This window comes from Triticum aestivum, chromosome 5D (assembly GCF_018294505.1).
Source record: "Triticum aestivum cultivar Chinese Spring chromosome 5D, IWGSC CS RefSeq v2.1, whole genome shotgun sequence".
In the NCBI taxonomy this organism is placed as follows: domain Eukaryota; kingdom Viridiplantae; phylum Streptophyta; class Magnoliopsida; order Poales; family Poaceae; genus Triticum; species Triticum aestivum.
The window spans coordinates 114,789,700-114,807,289 of record NC_057808.1 but is presented as its reverse complement, the minus strand read 5'-3'; the positions used below and the strand labels follow the sequence as shown (position 1 = coordinate 114,807,289).

Here is a 17,590-nt window from a genome sequence, read left to right as displayed (position 1 = left end):
CGTGCTGGCCCTTTTAGCTTTATAGGAAGGTATTTAATGGCGTGGAGATCATCGCCGCGAGCCATGTGAATGTGGGGAAGAAAATCTTCAATCCATACAGCGGGCTCTTTCGTTCCATCGTATGCCTCGATGTTTATGGCTTTAAACCCTTCCGGAAACTGGTGCTGCATTACCTCATCGGTAAATCACATGGGGTGTGTGGCGCCTCTATATTGGGTAACATCGCGATGGAGTTTGAATGACATCCGTGTTCGGTTCTGGTCCCAAACTTGGTTATGCTTGTCGCACCAGGCTTGATGGCCGTCGTCTCGTGTTGGAGCACGTCCCCTTGGTCCCTAGATTGATCCGATCTAGCCGATTCTATTGTCCAGGTCCTGACGTAAGTCGTACGTGTAGCCCGGAGCCGTTGTATCCTTTCCTTTATGGCAAGGGGGCGCGGGTTGGTATTCGGCGTAATTAGCCGTTTTGTCCCGTCCACGTCGTCATCGGTCTGGTTGGTCAGCCTGATTATGTTTTGAGGGTATTGGCTCGAAGGCTTCATCGTCGAATGGTGGCAGTAGCTTGTGCTTGGGATAACTTTTTGTTTGGCGCTCAAAGCCATATCCTTCTTCGGCGGCTAGGACCTTGGTCCATCTGTCATTGAGCGTATCCTGTTCGGCTTGAAGCTGCTGTTGTTTCTTTTTCAGGCTTCGCGCGGTGGCGATGAGCTGTCGCTTGAAGCATTCTTGTTCGAGGGGTCCTCTGGGACGATGAAATCTTCATTGCCGAGGCTGACATCCTCTTTGGAGGCAGGTAAATAGTTACTGTCTTTCGAGTCCTCGTGATCGGCGTGTTCAGGGCTATATTGACCTTCTTCCCTTTCATCCTGCTCGAACGTAGGCTCAACGGGGTGGTTAGGGTCTTCGGCGTTCTCCGGAGTGTCATTGTCTCCGGTGCCGGTATTGCTTTCCTTTTCCCGATGCGATCGTGAGCGGCGCCGCTGACGTCGGCACTTTGGTGGTTCCTCGATGGGCTTGTCCTCAATCGGATCTTGAGTGCCATCGCCGTCCTTCTTCTCGGGCGTATCCACCATGTACATGTCGTAAGTAGAAGTGGCCGTCCAACGCCCAGTGATAGGCGGGTTTTGGCCTGCTTCGGCTCCGGCATCGTCGTCCATACCATCGATGTCTTCGGAGGCATAGTCTAGCATGTCGGTTAGGTCCTTGACAGTGGCTATTAAGTGGGTGGTGGGTGGGACGTAAAATTCCCCACTCTCAGACCCTAGTTCAGGCTGGGCGTAGTTCGGAAGTGACACTTCCGTGATGGCGAGAGATCACATTAGGTCCAGTGCCTCCTTTAGGAGGGAAAGGTGGACATGTGTCTGAGGACCTATGGAGCTGGGTCCGGTAATCACCACTTGACCGAGCTCGGTGGACACAGACCTCGAGAGTCCGGAGTTGACATCCAGAGATGAGTCCGGCTTCCTGATGACAAGGAGAGGCCTGTTTGACTCCGGGCCCGCTGACGGCATGGTCACATTTGGATCTCCGGCAGGAAGCTCCGTAATGGGAGAGAGTCCGGCGGGGTTTAGCCTCCTGTCTTCGGACAAAGTGATCCGCCTCGGATCTAGGGCCGGGGCGGGCGTGAGCGTCGGCCCTTGAGCGGAATCTGATAGTAGATCCATAGGGCCTCCTTTATGTAGATGAAGAGTGGTGGCCGAGGCCGAGAATCCTTCGAAGACCAAGTCTCCTCGGATATCAGCGTTGTAGTTCAAGGTTGCAAACCTAATCTGGTGACCAGGGGCATAGCTGTCGATCTGCTTGAGGTGACCAGTTGAATTGGCACGTAGAGCGAAGCCGCCAAACACAAAGAGTTGACCAGGGAGAAAGGTCTCCCCAGAAACAGCATCATCGCTGATGAAAAGGTGAGCCATCGATCCTACTACCGACGACACAATGGAACTCTCAATGAAAGCACCAATGTCGGTGTCAAAACTGGTAGATCTCGGGTAGGGGGCCCCGAACTGTGTGTCTGAGGATCGATAGTAACAAGGGACGACGGGGACACAATGTTTACCCAGGTTCGGGCCCTCTTAAAGGAGGTAAAACCATACGTCCTGCTTGATTGTATTCAATGAGTATAGGGGTTACAAGAGTTGATCTATCTCGAGATCGTAATGGCAAAACCCTACTTGTCTAGCCTATGAGAATTCTGATAGCCTCTAGGGACTAAACCCTCCGGTTTCTATACACACACGAAGGGGCCTAGGGTTGTACAGAGTCGGTTTGTGGGGGAAGGAAATAACATATCCGGACACCAATCTTGTCGTCCACGCATATAGGAGTCCTACCCGGACACGGGGGAAAGTCTTCTGTGTGTATCTTCATGGCCCATCAGTCCGGCCCATATCAAATAGTACAGACACCCGAGGACCCCCTAATCCAGGACTCCCTCAACTACCTTCCTCCATGTCTGTTTTGAGACGACCAGAACAATTTGATTGGCATGCCGCGATAATGAGGTCGGACAATGCTGATAATCAAAAAACTTACCCATTCAATGGGGTTATACATGGAGAAACCTTCCCGACAATTTAAACGGGTGAATTCTTCTTTTTCCCCTTTATAAAATGCCAGAATGGCGGCCAGAGCGGCGGGGGTATCTGGGCCCTGACGCTTATAACGAGATGCGTCGTCCTCCCCATTGTAACACCATAAAGGGGTCACTCTGGACTGAAGGGGTTGGATGCATCGCTTTATCGCGATGGCCATGACTTCGATTATCGAGAGTTTGGAATGAGCAAGTAACCTGACCTTGCTGACCAACCTCATTACTTCCGCACTGTCTTCTTGCTTGGGACTCCGGGGGCGCCAATTGAGGCGTTTCTTCAAAGGAGCGCTAGAGAATTCGGGAAGTCCACGTCGAACTGGGTCCGGAAGGGGAACATCCTCAATATAAAACCATTCTGAAGTCCATTCTTCGAATGCCTTCTTGGGAGTTCCGACGAGGTAACCAGATCCGGCTATGTGCCATACTTTGGCGCCGCCCACTTCAAATATAGAACCCCCTTGATGACGAGGGATGAGGCAAAAGAACTTTCTCCACAGTTCAAAATAAGCCTCGCAGCCTAAAAACAATTCGCAGAGAGCGACAAAACCTGAAATGTGCAGGATTGAACCTGGTGTGAGGTTGTGCAGCAGGATCCCGTAGAATTCCAATAGACCTTTGAGGAAGGGGTGGATCGGGAATCCTAAGCCCCTCAGAAGAAACGAGACGAGGCACACCCTCTCCTCCTTATTGGGGTTGGGGAAATTCTCTGCTAGCACATCATTGCCAATCGAGGCCAATCCCACCCGCACGGAGACTAGATCTACGGGAGGGAGATATCCCTGCGTCTGAAGTTGATTCAGCTGGAGGTGAGACACTGAGCAGCTTCGCCAATCACCCGCTTGAGGGCCATGAGGGTGCGAGGAAGAGCCAGGAGCGCTCGCCATGTTTTGATTTTTTTTTCATGGTTTGCTCTAATGCTCTTTGCACGATATGGGATGGCATTGGGAGATTTTACCTCCTTATATGGATGCCGCCCTCACGTGATAAGGGGTTTATTTGTAAAAATTATGGACGGTTCACATTCGCCCGGCGCATGGAAATCGAGGTGACGATAGGAAGGAATCATAAAGGAAGAACATGGAGGTCAAAACCAGACTGTCGTCAATCCGGAGTATGATGAAGAACCCGCCTTACAAAGCCGAAGACATAAGCCGGATACTACATCGTCGTTGAAGGCAAGTTCGGGGGCTACTGAGGGATTCCTGGATTAGGGGGTCCTCAGGTGTCGGTTTATTCGATATGGGCCGGACTGATGGGCTGTGAAGATAAAGCAGAAGACTATCCCCCGTGTCCGGGTAGGACTCCTATATGCGTGGACGGCAAGTTTGGTGTCCAGATGTACTATTTCCTTCCTCTACAAACCGACTATGTACAACCCTAGGCCCCTCTAGTGTGTATATAAACCAGAGGGTTTAGTCCATAGAGGCTATCAGAATAATCATAGGCTAGACAGCTAGGGTTTATCCATTACGATCTCGAGGTAGATCAACTCTTGTAACCCCTATACTCATCGAATACAATCAAGCAGGACGTAGGGTTTTACCTCCTTTAAGAGGGCCCAAACCTGGGTAAACATCGTGTCCCCATTGTCCCCTATTACCATTGATCCTTAGACTCACAGCTTGGGCCCCCCTTACCCGAGATCTGCCAGTTTTGACACCGACACTGACCAACTGGGAAAGTGCCTCCTCCTTCGCCAACACCATCTTATCAAGGTCTAATTTGAAAAATCTGAGCTCATTCTCCATCTTCCTCTTTTTTCCCGCATCTTAAAATATTCTTCAGCGTTGACAACACTTTCTCTAAGCCTATCTCTGTTCTCTTCCTCATACATGCTCCAGAGCTTTGCTAGGCACATCTTCAAAGACTGTGGCCACTCTTGGTCAACCCACTCCAGATAAGAACACTTTCGTTCATCCTATAATATTTAAAACTAAATCAGTAAAAAAATGTAGGGGAAATGGGTTTGTAGCAACATAGAAAATCACCAAATATATATTTTGAAAAACTAAAGAAATAGGTTAATTATGACATATCTTCTCAAAAAGATCAATGTGCAAATGAACTAATTACTACTGAGACAACAACCAAATTCAGAAACATCAATAGCTATAATTCACTTCAAAAACGCTGCAAGTTCTTAGTCATGTACTATAAATAACAAATTGAATATTTTATGAGGAAGTTAAATATAACTGTAACATCATCGCGACAGTGTTTGGATGACATCGAATTGATACTAATAGGTGTGTACATGCACAAATTTAGTAACATAGAACTAATAGCACTAAAGTCGTCCACTATATGTACTAGTATAACGCCCGTGCGTTGCCACGGGCTTTTACAAAAAATTAAGATGCAATTCATAAAGCTAAAATAACCGAGAACAATGCCGTCTAAAAGAACACACGTCTCTTTTTTTACAATCAACTAACATAAATCATACTATCAAACGCAATAATATGTTACTGGCTGATAAACCAAATGTCATTGAAACTAGCCAATAGTTCAATGGTTAGGATAGTGATGATACCCATCCATGTATACTCACATGTGTGTATCGATAGTGTGCAGACATTGTTATCCATAGTTCCTTAAACCTTTATGAAAGCATACATCAATTTTTATTATCTTGCTCTTATCTTGTTTTAAATACAAGCACATCAAAAATCTGGATTTCGTGTCGCTATTCTCATTCCCTAGCTGGGTGATTTTCCATCAGGAGAATTAATGCACACTTCCTAATATCTAAACGCTCCAACCTTCTACACATGGAGACTGCCCAAAGATTTTTTTTACCATTGTCACTTCTTTATCTAGTAGAAGATGCCATTTTTTACAGAGTTATGACATAATATTTTAAGCACATACAATGATATTATTTTCATTATGAATAACACGTCTGTACATCAAGTCATACAAATGAATTCTCAAGATTCAGTTACAGACCAAGTATGACATGACATGCGAAAACCCAACAATGATGTGTGCCTGAGCATCTTTCATCATGTAGGCGACCCCTAAAAGAATCAAACTGGTGTCATGCTTATTTTGACCTCAGCGCACTGGTTGTTTGGCCCACCTAAACTGGCAACCTTCAAATACACCTGACGACGTTCCATTATGTTAATCTGGCAGCTGAGGTGAACATTTACAATGTTCTAAATCAAAATGAGAATCTACTATTCATGCAGATAAAATCTAAGAAGCTGGCCAAATGTTGCTGCTAGGAAACTATACAGTGCTACCCATCTTGGTAACGAATTACAACAAAACCTTATGCAAAAGTTATCTTAATTTATTGTTAAGTAAAGTGCTCCCAGGTTTGCTTTGGTTTGGTTTGGAGCCTGATGGCATCCCAACTAAGAGCATTGTCATCAGAAAAGTTCAGGGACATACCACAAGATGAACTCGGCGCATATGTCAGTCTACAGAAATTCTATGTGGGTTGGTCTGTGAATCATGGTATCGAGGTTCTGTCCATGGGCAGATTTGTTAAAATTAACATCACACCTCATGAATACATGGGTTTCAGATGATGGTGCATGGATCTGGTCCCAGCGATTACTACTCCATGTGTGTCAAAATATAAGATGAATTAAATTTCCAAAAGTCAAAGTTTCCTATGTTTGATCAAATCTGTAGCAAAATACATCTAACACCTACAATACTAAATAAATCAAATATGGAAATATACTTCATCATGAATCTAATGATAATGATTTTCTATAGTAGATATTTATGTTTTATTCTATAAAATTGGTGAAAATTAGGTAAGTTTGAATTTAAAAAAAATTAATACACCTTACAAGTTCAAACTGAGGGGGAATTGAACATCTGTAAAGACACGACCTTTTCTTGAATTATCAAATGATGCATCATCCTAACCATTAGATCATTATCAATGTACGGTCCATAATCATTTGGGCAAATCATAAAATTTCTCAACAAAACAATATCTGCATTTCGTGTTTCTACATGTAGATGGATTAAATACCAATTACGAAAAGTGGTTAAAGTAAGTAGATATTCCTATAATATTTTGGATTAGAGCATCATATCTTGGTGGTCTACACTACCACTAAGACATTACAGTCTGGTCATCTGCTTCTCTTTTTTCTTGCTGCTAGATGTGAGCATGACAAGAATCTACCTAAATGGCTGCGAGCTCAAATTTACTGGGAGCAAGGCATGGTTACTGTTAGAGCAGCAGATGTACAATGGGTGACCCAAGGAATTGGCTTCCGCGCGCCCGACAACATTGGTGTACATGTTTTCCCGTGCTTGCAAGTTGAATTTAGTTGCCCAATAGAAGTGGTAGTATTTGCAGTGCAATGGAACCAACCTGATACGGCTTATCCGAGGAAACAACAACATTAGCCAAGGCGGCGGCGGCAAGGAGGAAGTGCTCGAAGTCTGACCAGGGAAGCATCTTGGTAGGTACTCGACAAGAGTGTGCCATTGCTCATGCTCAGTGAGACACACTGTCATCTTTGTTGCCGCGGCTGGTGTTGATCTCTTCCTCCTTCATACTTGATTTTATCACATAACCACATTTAACATTTTTAAATGTTTTGGTCGACCCCAAAAGCATTGCACCGGTAACAGTTGGTTCAATCGTATTATCCCTGAAATGCCGATATAAGAAATTTAGTGAACTTCAACTAAAAGCTCGACGGCAGGTTGAATAGCTAAAGTAATGCACATGCAAAAGCAAGGTAAATCTCTGGCCTCAAAACTTGATTTTTTTGTGTTATACCAAAAGATGGTATTGGCACTTAAATATCTACATAAAAGTTCAGAAGTTGCTTTACATGCGTATCATAAGAATCCTTTTTACAGGATAACTTAGGACTTCATAGTAATGTCTTCACAAGGGCATAAACTTTCTTGGCCACCAACATCCCCACACTGTAAATATTACACTCTATAATACATTTTTTGTGGAAAGATCATCAGATGTAACTAAAAGTCAGTGCAAGCTTATCACATACTTAGCATTGGTCACTCTATACAAACTTGATTTTTTGTGGAAAGATCATCACATACTTAGCATTGGCACAAAGAATTAGCGGCTGGAATGGACCTAATCTACTAATTTTATGGTACCGGCTTGGCTTGCATATGTTTCGACTCATAAGTGGTGTGCTATCTAATTTTATTCCGGTGCAAGACTTTTTTTAAGTTTTTTAATGGATACCATGGACATGCCCAACATCATCGACCGAGTCATCTAATCAAATTAACAATATCGAAATATAAGCGAGGAGAGCAAAATCTGGAAGAAACAAAAGAACAGAATAAAAGAATAGTGTCTTCTATGAATTTTACGGAGTCATCTTATAAATGTCACACATACAGCTGAGTTGGGCTGACTAAGACAAGTTCAGTATATGTGAAAAATCTCAATATCGAGAAGTGGATGCATGAATATGAACCAAAAGTAGTCCTCGATGTTTATGCAAAGGTAGATCATGTTATAATCCACATTAAAGGAATGAACACAAATAATACATTATATGTTATGAACTCATGAGTCCACGGTCATAAAAAATAGTAAACAAAACCCTTTCTTTTTCACCATTTGTAAAACTGTTCGGAAATTATTCCTAGCCAGGAACAAAGTATATGCTTAGGAAGCCAGGGGCAAAATTTATTACTATGCGTATAAATGAAATTAACATCAAGAACCCAGCTTGGATGTACAGTAGCAAAGGCTTGTTTCAAATGCCTCCAATATGAGGCGAACATTCTGTAGAACTTGAGACATTTACCTTTCTGGCTTCATCTCTTTGTCCAGACAAAATCTGCAATTCCTTTCTTTCCAAATCTACCAGACTACATAAGAGGCAAGATCAATCTACTTATATGCACTCATATTATTTAACAAGTTCTTGTTTAAGTCATATAAATCTTGCAAATAAAGCACACGACATCAGTATAATTCTTCAGGAGCTGATAAAAGGAGAAGCATACTCATAAAAAATAATTTATCTATTTGTGTGGAGCACTACAAGATACTCCACACAGATGGTGGTATAATTATTCAGGAACTGAAAGAAGGAGAAGCATACCTACACAAATTAATTAATATATTTGTGTGGAGCATGCTAAAACATACAGGATAGGAAGTTTCTTGTGGATACCATCATATGAACAGGTAATCTGAAAGTTTTTAATATTCCATGGCAAATCAATGGCTTCTGATGTACTCTCTTGGTCTCCTCCCCGTATAGACATATATGCTATTGTGACAATAGGCATTGCATAAAACAGCTCTGCCGACTACATACATGACCAGTGTCCAATACCTTCTCTCATTTTCTTCAGTTACATGAGACGAGAAACAAAAAGATCACTTCGACGGGGTCTAGCTACACATATTTGAAGTAGAACTTATACAACAACAAAAACTGATGGTGCGCACAATAGAACACCAAATTACATGTAGTAGATTGAACAGACCATGCCGGATATTGGCCTCTTTCTCTGGCCAGAGCAAGTTTTTGGGACTGGTATTAAGCTTTGCAATATTCATTTACTCAAGGCTGCATTCCTCTTTGAAATATACATGCGTGAATCAAGAAACATTTTAGATGCCTTTGACTGAAAAATTGAGATGCTTGTAATAATCACTAAACTAATAATAAAGTTGATACCAGCAATAATTTAGCATGCAACCACGAGTAGCCCATATGTTAAACTATTATCACAGAGGGATATATTACCTCATAGCATTGTTTTATACTCATTTAGAATGTTGGCTGTTGGCTGCAATAACTGTCCAAAAAGATCTAAACTTCTCCTGAAACATAATAGAAACATCATGTCGGCAGCGGCCTGATATTTACATAAAATATTCTAAATATTTTTGGGTGGAACCTGCGGCGATATAGTTCCGCATGTAGTACGGTGCAAATTATTGTTCCTCCATTGCAAAATAATTTGTATCTTGCTATGGTATCTTGCTAGGACTGGGTCATAAATAGTATGTTGATCATTTATGAAAAAACAATCAACTAAATACTAAATATTTGATCAATGGACTGTGCTAGTATTGTACCGACATTACCGGTGTGTATAACAGTCTACAAGTGTTCGTACTAACTAAAAGTAAGTGATTAACTGATTATGAGCAGACTAATATCGACTGTAAATGTATCAATGCAAAACGACATAAATTGAGATGAGATGTGGAATAGAGAGCAGGTTTATGGAGAGAGTTCTAGAGATTTAGGAGCTCCTCACTCCACACCTCCTAACTAAATATATTTCTTATTTGCAAAAAAAAACTAAACACATTTCTAGATATCCATGTATACATTCAGAAATATAACAGTTTTGATGAATCTGTCCTTCTACTTGTGTTGGACCTTTGGATGATACATTCAGAGATATAAAAACTGCAGATTCAATGCAGCAATCAAGCAAATCACATTTCTCTTGTGAAAGATGTTTAATACTTGATCAGCCTGTTCCTTTGATCCGAGTCTGGAGAATTGTGCTGCCTGGATCACACATACAGACACAGAACACGAATCACACATAACTGGCCTTAACCAGTATGCAGCTCACCAGTTCTGCAGGCCAATCACATACAAAATACTCTATTACCTCCGTCCCAAATTAGTTGTCTTAGATTTGTCTAGGCACGTATGTATCTCATCTAACACTAAAACATGTCTATCTAGACAAGTCTGAGTCAACTAATTTGGGACGGAGGGAGTAAATGGTATATGATGCAGTCTGCTGAACACTACTGCTACAACCAAATATGTGGCGACAGATGTGCTGCATCCAAATTAGTCGCCTGGATTACATAGTAGAGTACAGGCGTACAGCTCGAAATCCAAACTTTTTTATTTATTCAAATTATCTCCATTATCTTGCTCTCCCTTTACCTAACCACAAATCCCTAACGAACAAGCATAGCTGAAAATCACACAAATCCAGATCCGAGTTGCGCACAGGTTTAATTTGCACGCAAAGAAGGGGGAAGACGCGATCGATCTGGCGGGGGGTAAAGTGCTCACTTTTGTCGTCCTCGCGGCGGCGCTTGCGGCTGGCGGCATCGTCGCTGCCGACGACCTTGACCCGCAGCCTCCTTGTCGGAGAAGGCCTCCTTAGATGTACCTTATGCAGATATATTGGCAATGAGACAAAACTACAGTTAACAGTAAGGTAAATTTTTCATGTTCAGTTCCATGTTCAGAACAGAAAGACAATTCTTGATATATTAGATAAAGACCTCAGACAAATCTTCCAGGTTCAGTATATTAGATAGAGACATCAGACTTAATTTGAATTCACTACCAGTAGAAAAAGTAGCAGGTTGTCACTTAAAATCCCTTCAAACTAATAAACCAACCCATACCATAGTCCACCCAATTGCAGTTGTAGAAAAAAGCTTGGAATTGCTACAATTTGAGTTCTAGTTCAATTGAGATAGACTCGCCATAGTACTTTATATGGTTTTCCTGCACCTTTTCTTGTCGAGGTAATATAACTTGATGGAGGAACTCAAGATTAGCCCATCAAGTTTACTTCAATATGCAATGCACTCAGAACAAATAGCATTCTGAAAGAAACTTGAGCTGCCCCTATGGGATGCACCTGAACCGCTGCACGAGCTCGCCTTTGGCCGCGACCTGTATGACACGAAGCACATGCTCACGACAGAGCAGATGTGTTGGTCACTAATCGCAGGGGAGCGCATGAACGTCAGGAGTGCCTGCAACATCTGCGTCAAGATGGCCTCCTCGGTGGCAGCTTCAACCCCGGCCTCAAAGCGGCACCCTGCGATGGCGTCGACGACCTCCGCAGGCGGAGCCGAGGAGTGAGGGCCTGTTGAGCGCGATGACCTCTTGGACAGAGGCCAGCGTGATGGCGCCGCCAGACTCCTCGAAGCTCATGGCATGGAGAAAGGTCACAGCGGTAGCGGCTATTCTAGGGTCGCGGGTAGATGCAGGGACTCCTTGATTCACACATCTTCGTCCTGCCAACGTTGGCACATCGCTACCGCGGTCCTCTTTGCTCTCCCTCCCCTTCTTCCTCCCCTCTTCCATGGCTGGCACAAGGGACGCGATGAGAGGAACAGGAGGCAATGCCTCATCCAGATCGGGCAGGGGTGAGTGTAGGGGAGGGGGCGAGGCAGGTGGAAGGACGGGCAACAGCGGAGCAGGGCGGCGGGGGGCGGCGGCGGCGGGAGGCGAACCCTAGAGCAGGGGCCGGCGTGATGGCGCCGCCAGACTCCTCGAAGCTCACGGCATGGAGAAAGGTCACAGCGGTAGCGGCTATTCTAGGGTCGCGGGTAGATGCAGGGACTCCTTGATTCACACATCTTCGTCCTGCCAACGTTGGCACATCGCCACTGCGGTCCTCTTTGCTCTCCCTCCCCTTCTTCCTCCCCTCTTCCATGGCTGGCACGAGGGACGCGATGAGAGGAACGGGAGGCAACGCCTCATCCAGATCGGGCAGGGGTGAGTGTAGGGGAGGGGGCAAGGCAGGCGGAAGGACGGGCAACAGCGGAGCAGGGCGGCGGGAGGCGAACCCTAGAGCAGGGGCGAGGTAGGTGGAGGGAGGGGCAACAGCGGAGTAGGACGGCGAGGGACGGCGGCGGGCGGCGAACCCTAGAGAGGATCGAGCAATAGGAGAGGCGAGACCGAGGGAGAGGGAGGAGTTGGATCGAGCGATGCGGAGGGGGAAAACCAACAGGGAGCGGGAGGATGACGAAAAAACCCGGAGGTGGGAGGATGACGAAAAAAACCAGCGAAATTAAACCGCGGAGACTATTCATCAAGTCGTTCATTAGGAGTAGAGATGCCAAAACCGGTGTCAAGACAACTGTTGCTACATTTTGCACTGGTGTCCTGCACTGGCGAGCCGGTGCAGAGGAAAAAATCAGGGAACCGGACTCCAGAGCACCTAGTTGCTCTGATGCCCAGTTCCTTTGTGCCATAAAGTTTTTAGCATTTTACTGCTTGGCTGCTCGGATGTGTGGACCAAAGTTGGCTACACAAACTACTGAAGCGGTGCCAAATAATTTTCTAATGGCACCGCTGATGAGATGGCAACATTTTTTAGATACTAGGTAGAAACTGTGACAGTCTTAATCACATCCAAAATAACATAGCATAGTGGCAGTGTCTGAATCACATCTAACAAATGATTTGTAACAATGAAAGTGGGGCTAACCTTCTCTGCACATGCCAGAAACTTCCTCACACTGTCCATAGATTCAAATGCAACTAAGTTCATGCATGGAGATTGATGGTGACAACGAGCAAGCAGATCTTTAGCCACTCTGCTCCATTCATTGCAACTGATGGTCCTAGGGAGCTACAAGAGGAAGAAATGATTCAAATCGACCGTGGGTTAAAATCCTTCATTCCAAATCATAACCCGAGAGAGAGAAGAGAGGCATACCCAGGTGGTGAAAGAGCCGTCGGAGGAGGAGGAACCGCTGGAGATGTCATTTAAGAAGACCATGCATGGCGACCGCGGCGGTCGTATGCGAGACGGCGAGAGCGAGGAAGCGGATATACCTTGGAAATGAAGGAAGCAGGAAACAGGGGAAATGTGACTTGTGGTCGGGGAGATAAGGGGCTGGGGAGGGGGGTAGATATTTCGGCGGTAGGCAAAAAAAATCGAAAAGTGGAGGGAAACTTTGCATGCGGTGCCACCAGACACCATTCAGTTTGAACAAATGTGCGCATCACAAATGATTCTTTTGCCTTACGCGCATGCGATGAGTTTGATCATTCAAATATTGGTGGATATTTCCCTGTGTACTGTCCTCATCCACGTCATTGCATTTAACATCGCTTACTAATTTGGGCACATAAAAAAGCCTACATCACCAGACCAAAGTTACTGAATAGAGCAACTTTAGTAATTAAACAGAGCCAATCGACCTAAACATTGCTCTAACAGAAGACCAGCGTTATAAACAAAGGATGAGTACGCATAATTTTAACAAAGCCGCCGCCGCGCTGCCATACGCCTCGCCAGTGTAAGATGATACGTCGATGACTTGTCCTGGTGACATGCCGCCGTTGGTGGACTCCGCGTCCCCCCGGCTGAAGTCAACCACATCGTCGTCCTCGTCCTGGTCCTCGGCACCCCCTCAAGGTTGTAGTACTCGTAGTAGTGGCTGCGCCAGAGCTCCCGCTAGTACTCCACCGCCGATTCCTCGATGGACATACTCTTCTCAACCTCGTCCTAAGCCACGCGCAACTCCTCCTCCCAGCGCTCCTCGATCTCCGCTGCCTCCTGCGTCTCCAGCTCCCGCTCAGCGATCTCACGAGGAAGCAGGTGCTCCATGGCCACCACCGCCTTTTCGGACATGGGTTGCATGCTAGATTCCGAGGTGGCCTGGAATATCTTGGCGTGTGCGTCCCTGATCTTGGTGTGGATGGCCTCGACCCCGGCCAGGGCGACAGCGGCGGCGCAGACGGCAACTCAAGTGCTCTCGGCATTTGCAGCCGCCATTGCAACAGCTGCTGCAGCGGTCTCGGCTGCTGCAGCTGCCCAGTCGGCTGCCGTAGACGCCCTCTCGAAGGATGCGGCCGTGCTCTAGGCGTAGGTGGCCGCGCTCTTGGCGTAGGCGGCGGCGCTCATGGAGGACGCAGCCACCGTACGGGCCATCATGAAGCGTTTCCATGGCGTCATTCTTAGCAAGAAGGGGTTGTGGGAATGGGGGTTTGGGATTCAGGGATTCGGGGGTGACCGGCACTATAGCAGAAGAAGCCGATGAAGCTTATGGACGAAGACTTAAGTAGACCAACGAATTTTCATCGCAAATGGTCCCTACAACAAACTGTGTGTGATGTTGTTGATATTTTGTATTAGCTGTGAAAGACGAATTTGGGGTACAGTGGCAACGGATGGTGTTTTAAATGTACGAGAAAATTTGGAGTACTAATACAACTGTCATGTCAAAATTTGGAAACTTTCAGGGGTCATTTGACCTTTTTAAGACATTTAAGTTATTTTCTAGCCATTTAATTACCGTAATTAAAATTTGAACTACATGTACATGCAACAGCTAACCATAACGGTTTGAAAAGTCATATTTGAATGCTTGTGTGCGAGTTAATTCCATGTGCAGTAAATTGGACGAAATTTTCAAACATATTGGTGTCACGGCTTGGACACAAAACATCGAGTGCCATGGCGTTGAAATTCCAAAAAATTCAAAAATAATCAGAAACACATGAAACCTTGTTTGACGTAATGGCATGGCACCAAGATGGTGTGGTAAAAAATTTGGCCTGTTCGACGAAAGTTTGGATACACACCCCTCACAACCGGAGCAACTCACTAGAAGGCCCGTGGTTCCGAGAGGGCACAATGCATGTTTGAAGAAGAACTGGTGATAGCTTCCTCTTATGGCCTTCCAAATTTTTCTACAGTTAACGTGCACTAATACAACTGTCATGTCAAAATTTAAAAAAAATTCAGGGGTCATTTGACCTTTTTAAGACATTTAAGTAATTTTCTAGCCATTTAATGACCGTGATTCAAATTTAAACTACATGTACATGCAACAGCTAACCATAACGGTTTGAAAAATCATATTTGTATACTTGTGTGCGAGTTAATTCCATGTGCAATAAATTGGAAGGAATTTTTAAACATATTGGTGTCACGGCTTGGACACAAGCATGGAGTGCCATGGCATTTAAATTCCAAAAAATTAAAAAATGATCAGAAATACATGAAAACCTTGTTTGACGTAATGGCATGCCACCAGGATGTTGTGGTAAAAAAATTAGACTGTTTGACGAAACTTTGTACACACACCCCTCACAAACCGGAGCTACTCACTAGAAGGCTCGTGGTTCCGAGATGATATAATGCATTTTTATGACGAACCGGCGATAGCTTCCTCTTATTGACTTCAAAAAAATTCTACAGTTAACATGCACTAATACAACTGTCATGTCAAAATTTGGAAAATTTCAGGGGTCATTTGACCTTTTTAAGACATTTAAGTGATTTCCTAGTCATTTAATGACCGTAATTCAAATTTGAACTACATGTACATGCAACAGCTAACCATAACAGTTTTGAAAAATCATATTATTGTACTTGTGTGAGTTAATTCCATGTGCAGTAAATTGGAAGATTCTCAAACATATTGGTGTCACGGCTTGGACACAAAGCATCGAGTGCATGCCATGCCATTTAAATTGCAAAAAATAAAAAAATGATCAGAAACACATGAAACCTTGCTTGACGTAATAGTATGGCACTACGATGGTGTGGTAAAAAAATTGTCATGTTTGACGAAAGTTTGGACACACACCTCTCACAAACCGGAACAACTCACTAGAAGGGTCGTGGTTCCGAGAGGGCACAATGCATGTTTGATGACGAATCAGCGATAGCTTCCTCTTATGTCCTTCAAAAAAATTCTACAGTTAACATGCACTAATACAACTGTCATATCAAAATTTGGAAAAAAATCCAGGGGTCATTTGACCTTTTAAGCCATTTAAGTGATTTCTAGCCATTTAATGATCGTAGTTTAAATTTGAACTACATGTACATGCAACAACTAACCATAACAGTTTGAAAAATCATATTTGTGTACTTGTGTGCGAGTTAATTCCATGTGCAGTAAATTGGAAGATTCTCAAACATATTGGTGTCACGGCTTGGACAAAGCATGGAGTGCATGCCATGGCATTTAAATTCCAAAAATTCAAAAATGACTAGAAATACATGAAACCTTGCTTGACGTAATGGCATGCCACCAAGATGTTGTGGTAAAAAGATGGCCTATTTGACGAAAGTTTGGACACAAATCCCTCACAAACCGGAGCTACTCACTAGAAGGGTCGTGGTTCCGAGAGGGAACAATGCATGTTTGATGACGAACCGACAATAGCATCCTCTTATGGCCTTCAAAAAATTTCTACAGTTAACGTGCACTAACAAAACTGTCATGTCAAAATTTGAAAATTTCAGGGGTCATTTGACCTTTTTAAGACATTTAAGTGATGTTCTAGCCACTTAATGATCGTAACTCAAATTTGAACTACATGTACATGCAACAACTAATCATAACGGTGTGAAAAATCATATTTGTTTACTTCTTGTGTGCGAGTTAATTTCATGTGCAGTAAATTGGAAGGAATTTTCAAACATATTATCGTCACGGCTTGGACACAAGCATCGAGTACCATGGTAACACAAAATAAGCATTCGTCCCTTATATGAGGAAAGAAAATGTAAATATCTGGCAAGACAACCAAGCCCCACATGATTGGCACTCTATTTCACGCCTCGAGGTTTGGAAGGTGAGTGGCGCGGGTTATTAATCAGACGTGGTTCTGTATTGGAAACCGTCAGCTATTAAGTTCACACATGCCTTTTGCTGCGGGTATCGTGTGCAATTCAAACTACATTACTCGTAAATTCCGGCGACCGACGTGTGTATTGTTCCCGTCGATCTAGATCCCGGCCGCCAATAAATACTACCTTGCTCACGTCGTCCCGCCTGCATTCTCATATACATCCTTCCCTCGCTCGCCCTCTCTCTCACACACAAATCTCTGGCATGGAGCCGCCGATCTGCCCACGCGCCGACGAGGAGGCACCACCCTCTGAGGACGTCCAGTCGAAGAGCAGCGACGAGGAGGACCCCTATGGGCTACCGGACGAGGTTGCGCCGACCCCCCAACTTTGGAGTGTTTTGGGGGGTAGTACAATCTTTGTCTATGGAAATCGGTGCCGCCGGTTGAGAACGCCAGGCAAGTGGTGTTCAAGAAAGAGATGGTGGAGGAGGAAGCCAGGTACCAAGCGGCCTGTGAATCTCGTGAGGCCGCCTAGAAAAAGGAGGCGGTGGAGCTTTGGGGGCAGGCGCGTCGTCATGCGGAGGAGGTGTACAAAGACGGGTACTTTGCGAGGAAGGTCAAAGGCGCTAGGCGCCTCATCACTGCATGGAGGTGGGCCGATAAGCTCCAGCGTGCCACCGACGAGGAGCTCCGGTGGG

General features: G+C 44.7%; 1 long non-coding RNA gene across 5 annotated transcripts; it reads right to left on the bottom strand.

Moving 5' to 3' along the window:
* Nucleotides 1-4,280: 4,280 nt before the first annotated feature.
* On the bottom strand, nt 4,281-12,298 carry LOC123119770 (uncharacterized). 5 transcript variants are annotated; one of them, XR_006458831.1, is made up of 4 exons: nt 11,203-12,297; nt 10,623-10,753; nt 6,935-9,394; nt 5,442-5,696 (listed from the first exon to the last, which is right to left on the bottom strand). It is a non-coding gene; the product is annotated as an uncharacterized lncRNA (long non-coding RNA). The 5 variants fall into 5 exon arrangements; XR_006458830.1 differs by having other exon boundaries at nt 10,623-10,722; XR_006458832.1 differs by lacking the exon at nt 5,442-5,696 and adding an exon at nt 4,281-4,507 and having other exon boundaries at nt 10,623-12,298.
* Nucleotides 12,299-17,590: the final 5,292 nt, after the last annotated feature.